The sequence below is a fragment of the Lissotriton vulgaris genome, chromosome 2_1, assembly GCF_964263255.1.
Source record: "Lissotriton vulgaris chromosome 2_1, aLisVul1.2, whole genome shotgun sequence".
NCBI lineage: Eukaryota > Metazoa > Chordata > Amphibia > Caudata > Salamandridae > Lissotriton > Lissotriton vulgaris.
The window spans coordinates 30,330,918-30,339,451 of NC_141687.1; positions in this window are offsets into that span (position 1 = coordinate 30,330,918).

Genomic DNA, 8,534 nt, shown 5'->3' on the forward strand with positions numbered 1-8,534 from the left:
AGGCACACAGGCAAGGCCTGGGCTACTGGATCCAATGTACTAGAAAAATAAGCACAAGGCTTATGGTGTCCTGCTTGATCTTGTGTGAGAACAGATAATGCTGTGCCGTCGCGTTCAGTAACAAAAAGTGTAAAAGGTTTGTTATAACATGGTGTCGCTAAAACAGGTGCTTGACATAAGGCTTTCTTCAAGTCATTAAAAGCTTGTGTGTGTTCCTGAGTCCAAGGAAGGACAGTCGAAGTCGCTGCCTCCTGTGTTGTCAACTATATGAGTGGCTTGGCTAGAAATGCATATTGGGGAATCCATTGTCTACAGTAAGAAGTGAGGCCAATAAAGGCTCGTACTTCCTTTTGAGTCTTGGGTTGTGGCAGATGTGCAATTAACTGGATACGATCTGGTGTCAACTGTCTACCCCTCTTGGACAGCAAGTGTCCAAGGTATACCACTTGCTGGGCACAGAATTGAAGCTTTGAAGGGGACACTTTATGCCCCTTTTCGGACAGAAAATACAAGACTGTCAGTGACGCGCGCTCGCAATCACGTTCGGTCCGTGCTGTAATTAACAGATCATCAGCATACTGCAGTAGAGCAGTGTCAGTAGGCATGTGAATACTGTCTAGTTGTCGTTTCAGTGCTTGGCTGTAAATACTAGGACTTTCCGTGAACCCTTGGGGTGCACGTGCAAATTTGAAGCTTCGGCCATTTAAACAGAACCCGAAAAGGTATTGGCTATCGGGATGAATGGGGACACTAAAAAAGGCGTTCTTTTGATCAATTACAGTAAAGAACGCAGCTTCGGAATCAATGGCAGTCAATAATGATGAGATATCTGGGACCACCGGGTACTGTGGTACTATGCATTTATTGAGTTCGCGAAGGTCAATCACCAGTCTGTAGACTGGAGGTGCATTTGGGTCAGTTCGTCTAAGAATCTGAATGATTGGAGAATTACATACATTGGAGTCCGTTTCTACAACTACTCCTTGGGTAATGAGTTCGTCAATAATTTTCAGTGAGGCTGCTACAGCCTCGGGGGGCAATTTGTATTGTCGGATTCGGGGCAGTACAACACCTTTCTTGAGTGTAACACGATAGGGTGTAATGTGCATTCAACTTACATCAGTTGGACCTTGCGCCCATAAATGCTGTGGAACATTTTTCAATCTTGCATCAAAATCTCTCAACACATAATGACCCTTAAAGTCACGTAAAAATAATCTCACTCCTTCCGGAGAACAACATATTACAGCTCCTAGAGCTTTCAGCGTTTTAATACCAAGCAAGTTTTCGGGACATGATTTCGTAAGTAACAGATCTGTAGTACGAGACAATGGACCAACTGCAAGGGGAACTGGCTTTGATACTTCGTTAACAATAGGCTTTCCTGAAAATCCAAGGGAAACATTCTGTGAGCCTGAGAGGGGTGCCCCTGGGACCTCGTCATGACTAATGGTAGTTCTGCTCGCCCCTGTGTCAATCAAAAATTTTCTGTCTTTCCCTAATACCCGACTATGTACATAGGGACCATCTTGATCTACAGGAACCTCGATAAGGGGCAAGCCAACCTCCCTCTCTAGGCTGTTTCATGTATACTGCTGATAATCGGGGTAATCGGACTGTGCATACTGGTACATTTGCTGGGTGACATGTTGCGTTGCGGCAATGGGTTGGGGTTGGGGTACAGCTACTGTCTGTTGCTGTGCATTCGGTGGATGTTGCGTATTCTGTGTAATATTCTGTGGAACGTGTTCTGGTCTAGGCGGACGTGGTCTTTCTTTCGTTTTGCCTGTAGCAATATTGTGTCTTAGAACGGCACATTCATTTATGAAGTGACCTGGCTGTTTACAATAATTGCAATTCCCTTTAACAGGAGCTGCGGAATGACTAGTCTGTGTGTTACCTTTCTTCTGACCATCTGCTGGAACAGACTGGGCAACTAGTACTTTCATTTTCGTGTCTTTCATACGTCTTTGTTCATGATCGTGTTCCTCTCTAATTCGGTTCTGGTGGTACTGTAACATTTGTAACATTTGGGAAGGTGTATTTGCTTGCCATGTGCTTTCGACTTTCAATACTCTGTTTTTAACCTGTGGTAAGGAATTCTCGACTAATTTAGTCACAAAAAGATGTGGATATGACTCGCTACTTGTTTTCAGGCCACTATTAATAATGAAACATTTCTCGAATCTGGAATAAAAATCACTAGTGTCTTCGTCTTGTTTCTGTTTGCAGGCTGAGATTGCATCCCAGTCTTCCTTTTTAACCGTCAATAATCTAGGCAAAACTTGTACTAATAATCCTGGTAATGCTTTAGTTTTGTCCCCAAGACCTAAACCTGGGGTTCGTGTTTTTTCTTCGTCCTCTAATTCAGTCCAGATAATCTTTTTATCTCCCACCTCCCATTCTTTCTCTTTCAATTTTTCGTAAATCCCTGCTGGCAACAATACTTTTAACATTTTGAGAATGTCGGGATATGTATAGTCTCCCATGAGTAACATGTCCTTTAATTCACGGTGGAATCCTGCCGGATCTTTATCATGACAAGGTACTATTTTCTTCATTTCCAATAATTCCATTTTTGTCAATGGAGTGTATACGAATACGCGTTGAAGTGCACCCCCTGGAATCTGGACGGGATGAACTTCTCGCAAGGGATTCTGTCTGTCTATATGAAAAGGCTGTCTTACTGGGGGTGGAACAGAAACAAAATGTGGAGTCAGGAAAGTTCTGTATTTGTGGCGTTGTTCTAAAATGGTATTAATTAAATCGGTACCTAGGCCTCTCCATCTTTTCAGGAGTAAGTCTTCCAATATAATATATAGTGGACCTGGATCAGAGTGCTGATTTTCATATAGTGTAATGAGATGTTGAATCATGTACATACCAGCCAATCGCTGTTCATCTGGAGTAAGGCTCAAAAATGTTTGCGCTACTGAATCATCTTTATATATACTGTCATTTCCAGCCCATTGGACTGCTGACCGTGCTAGTTCCTGATCACGCATGGTACTAAGTTCATGGTAACCTATTCTTTCTTTCAGTATTTTATCAGTATCTTGAAATACATGTTCAAGAGAACATTGTTCTGGTATGGGGGAAAGGAAACGTTTCTTGTTTTATAGACGAATGGGTCTGTCAAAAGGTCTGTCAAAAGAATACTGTTTAGGAAGCTTCACTCTACCTACGTACGCTATTGTACCTTGATTTTCTACTGTATTATCTATTTCTTCCTCCTCTGAGGATTCATTCTTGTCTGACTCGGCTTCCCTTTCAGTCTTCTGTCTGTCATGCATCGTTACAATTTCTTTACGGATCTTTCTGTACATGGCATCTATGCAATTTTGTTTATCATGTTTACAATCTGCAATATTATTACTCCATTTCATCAGTGCATCCATCTCTTCTTTGACAACACCTGGCCGATCTTGTTCCCTTATCAGACAATTAATCAAAAATCGTAAGATCATACTTTGTGTCTCAACTTTCTGATATGCCATGGCCTCGCAAATACATTCTGGTCTCTCCCCTGTTCTAATAAAATGATATATATTGTCTAGATGGTTAGTCATTTCTGGTAATAGCATCAAATAATCTGTAACGCGTCGTAGACGTAACGAGACTAAAATCATGTCCCCCTCCCTGCCAGGTACTGGGTCATATCTACAATCTGTAATATACTGTCTAAGGTTTTCGTATGTAACCGCTTTCGGAGTACGTTGCAATGCTAATTCTCTGACTGTCATTCGTCTTACTTGTGGCGGGGTGCGAAGGTGGCCTCCTACGGCACCTCCTGAGGCGGAAGCGAGGGCATGAACTGACTGGGCTGTAGCTGCTGACGTCATAGCGGGTATAAGAGGTATATGTAATGGGGGTGGACTCTGGGTTGCAGCTGTCGCAAAAGGATTGAGTGGACCAATAGTAGGGGGAACAGTAACAGTAGCAGTAGGGGAAGTGACAACAGGCGCGGGAAGCGTGACTTGGTGACGTGGAGGGGTCATGGCTTGAACAGTGGGTTGAACAGACGGAGCAGGTTGCTGTACATTATTAACGGGTGGTACGGGTACATTAGTATATGCTGGAGCTACGTCATCTAAATAGGAAGAAAGGAAAATATCTGCTGCGGTCTGTTTGTGACAGAGTTTAGTCGGAACCAATGGTGGTGGCAAGTTACGGGGTACTTCCGGGGTCGCCTTGGGCAGGCCCTCGGCAAGAACTGGATACATGCCTGTAATGAGTGCATTTCTTTGGCGGTCTAATTGTTCTAATCTGTTCTCCTTCTTCTAGTAACTCTTTTTCTCTAGCTTTTTCAGATTCTTCTCTACTTCTCTCTGCTTTTCTGATTGCTTTTTCTGTCCTTCTATGCGATTCCTTACGCCACAATTCTATGGCATCTTTCTGGGATTGTCTGGCTTTCTTTTTCCACAATGCTTCTTCTACTCTCTTGATGCATTCAGCATCCCATGTCCCTGAGACAGGCCATCTATACTTCTCTTCCAGATCCTTAGTGTAGTCCACCCATAAATCTAGATACAGTACGGCATCTAAGCCATGCTTGTGGTACATAAAATATCCTGGAGTGTCCCTAGGCGGGACGGGAACTGCTTCCTCGAGTATCCCTTTCCTAGTTCCTATCTGACGTAATTTCGAGAACAGTGGCATGATTGGAGTGATTCGGACGTGAACACAATAAACACAGTATTGAACGGCAAACAATCATTCACACCACAACATTAAAACACATTGAAACATTTCAGACTGAAATTACCTGGTACATAGAAAACACATATTCTGAAAATCTCGAGATAATACTGAATAACTAGATGCACTGCTAAAACAGTACAGACAATACCGGTCCCCTAAAGAGACACGTCGGACCGTATTCACCTAAGTGAACACGTCTGGACCAGGTCTGTGTACCCAGACCTGTCTTTACCGGGCACAAATTAATGAACCTGTCTAGATGCGTTCCCAACAACGGTACTCACCGGGAAGCAAGAAACTGAAGGCCTCGGAAACTGGACTGGACTGGACTGCTACGACATCTGGCTGCTACGCATCACACTACCACGCATACCATGCATGCGCTTCGGAACAGGTGGGCCTCCGGACACCTCGGACCTTGCTCTCTCGACTAGGGCTCTGGTCGGGATCCTCCGCATTCCTCACCGCCTCGTCTGGACGCCGGACCGCAGTCTCCGTCTCCCCCGTGGGCCCGAGGGAAGATAGCAGGAAAACCCGCAAACGTGCACGGTTTCCGTCGCGGCTGTAGAAGGGGTCAAAGCCTGCGTAACATCGCCGGCGAGTGGGGAAGGGGGGTACCTATTCGGGCGCCAAATTATGTGGTAAATTAATTTTACCGTATCATTTTTCCATATAATTATCAATAAAAGACAGCTCATTCAAATGAGAGGCAGAGTCCGTGGGATCTGAGTCATACGGGCTTTAATGGAAAATCCTCGAGGATTGGACATCATGTTCCATCACCACTAAGGTTCAGGAAGGGACATTCAACGTTTTATTAACATTACACATTATATATAGTAAAATGGTACAATTGAAACCAATACAGTAGGCGTAACAGGTGAAAAGAGAGAGATAAGAACACATGTGCGTAACAGGAGGCGTGTAAAAAGGTGTACACATGGGCGTGCACTGTACATGTCAGAGAAACGTCACAAGAAACGTCACATGTGGGCGGATGCATAGAGAAAGTTTGCAGGATCAGCAGAAACCTATGACCTGAATGCGCGCGCAACTAAGCATGACGTGGAACTGGGGAGAACTGGGGGCTTTGACATTAGCACTAGTGGAGGAGACTGGTGTCTGGGATGTCAGGGCAACCTGTACCTATAACATATCTGGTATCTCCTGTTTGGAGGATGTAGTGTCTGAAGTAAAAGGTCTCTCGGGCAGAGGCCGTTCAATACTGAATGCTAGTGCGTGCTTACGTGTCTTGGTGCAATGCGTGGAGCCATGGGCCTACCATGGTAACGGGTTCAGTAAATCACTTGCAAGGAGGACAGGAAGGCCGGGCCCTTTGCTCTGCAGCCGGGAATATGTTTACCTATTTCACTAGACTGGAATGTGTTTTCGAGGAGACTGAGCAGATAACTGTAGGCAAAATATGCTTTTGGCAGGCAAGCAGGCCGAGCCGGGCACCGCTTCGCTGGCAGGAAGTAAGGCAGGGGTCAGGGATGCATACAGCTTTCAGAGACAGGAGAGATGAGGCTCGGGGGCCTCGTTTAAGGGCCTAGCTCGACTGGGCCAGGAAACAAAGAGAAAACGTGTGCGAGATTCAAAAGTGCACCATGTAAAGACGTTGGCACCATAGGCCTAGAAGCCTAATTAACGGGATTTCTTTGCATGACTGGATAGCTGACATGTTAAGGATGGACGCAAATGTATTTGCGTCTTTCTAGCATGTACGGAACAGAAGTTACACAACATACAAGGAACATGGGTGCATGGATAGGGTGCGAGTGGGGGACACATTAGCTACCTGAAAATTTCTATTACCTCAATATGAGAGTGGCTGGAATTCTCTATTGTCATGGTACCACCACTTATGTCATCCTGTTCTATTGATGTTGGTATTTGTTCTTCTGGGCAGTTGCTGATCGCTCCCTGGGCCCGTTGGACCGTGTTATTCTTTCTCCAATAAACTTCAAGGAAACTTCCTTGGTGTCTTCCTTCAGACTTTACAGCTTGCTATTTGATTCAGTGCTTATGACTATTGATGAGGATCCCCTGGAAGTGAAAGATAAGTTGCTTACCTGTAATCCTAGTTCTCTTCCAGGAGTATCGTCATCAAAGTCATGAGCAACCCACCCACCTCCTCGGACAAATTAGACTTTTTTGTTAAGCTATATCTTTGTGTCCTGACCCTCGGGTCTCCAGAAAGAACAACTGACCTAACTCTCACCCCTGAGGCATGATGGCAAGCTGGGGGTCATGGCTGCCTTAAAGGCACAGTGCCAGTTTTTGTGTTTGCAATTGCTTTCATTTTCTATGCCATTGGTTTTCAATGCAGCCTATGGGCTAACAGTCCTTGCTCTGTTGCAGATTGGTTTTGAGTCTACTTATTAAAAAGAGTCAAGCAATGCTTGCCCTGCTGAGGTCTATATTCTATAGTATGTGATTGCAAAAGCAGTTATTTATTGTTACATTGATTAGCCTCTTTTATAGGGGCTGCATTGATGTGTGAAAAAATGATACATGTATATATATATATATATATATATATATATATATATATATATATATATATATATATATATAGCATTCCATCTAGCCCAAGTTGGAGGCTCCCGGGTGCTCTGGGGCGGTGCACGCGAGGCGCAGCAGGACCCAAAAAAGAATTAAAACTCCGCATTTTGGAGCATGTTCGAGCTACTATTAACTCGGACCGCAGCAACGCAATGGCAAAACATATGGAGAAGGAACATAAAGGAGATTGGAAATCTCTAATCTTTTATGGAATTGAAAGTGTTGGACCTAATCAAAGAGGTGGAGACCATGAGAAAGTTATGAGACAGAAAGAATCAAAACATATTATGAACTTTCGAACTCTGAGCCCCTACGGGCATAATCAGGACGAAGAACTACATTGCCACCTTTAAAAACTGCATCCTAACATTTATCAGAAACAACTGATACCTACCCTGCCTATTTTTAACCTGCACCATTTTTCCTTATATGAAATCCTCACCCCTTATTTTTTCCCTCATTTAGGACATGTTATAATAACCTTGATACAATTGAATGATGTGGGAGAGCCTTCCGACCAAATTAGCACCTTATACCAACAGACTGGTGGGCACAATATGTGTTGAGCGTTCATGCCCACTAGAGGGCTTTATTTTTGTTTAACATTATGGTCAAATTGCTTTAAATCATGGAACTTTTCACAAATGTATAGAAATGTGTGCTAACAATTGGTACGAACACGCTGCAAATTTGAAATGCCCACTGGAGGGCTCAATTACTGTTTAAATATTGTTTATAATTTGCGGTAATCATGAAACAAATTTGAACAAATGCACCGAATTGTTTGGTATGGATATATTCAAAATGACTATTTGAAACTACATGTCCCATAAGGCCTGTGTGAGACACAGAATGTGATGTAACTTCTAAATATTTTTTCACTTTATTTAAAAGCTAAAAACATGTCGACTCAGTTAACCTGTGAGCAAGGTCTCCGTAGAGACCGAAACGCGTAAGGTGTTGCTGGTTGCTGGAATAAAATTTACAATCGACCTAAAAAACCGGTGTGGTTTGAACTTTAATGACACACGGGAGTGCACGAGGAACAAACCTCTCTGCAAGGAGAAAATTGAATTAATATATATATATATATATATATGTATATTACCTACTGGCGGTCGCCAGTAGGTATATATAGTTAGGATTTTTTCTCTATGGGATTTTTGAAAATTCTATGTCTAATAACTTTGGCGTTTGTGGACGGAATTGGCTGAAATTTTTAGGAAAATGGAACATTTTGTTTCTGAGCAGCCCCTGACAATTTGGGG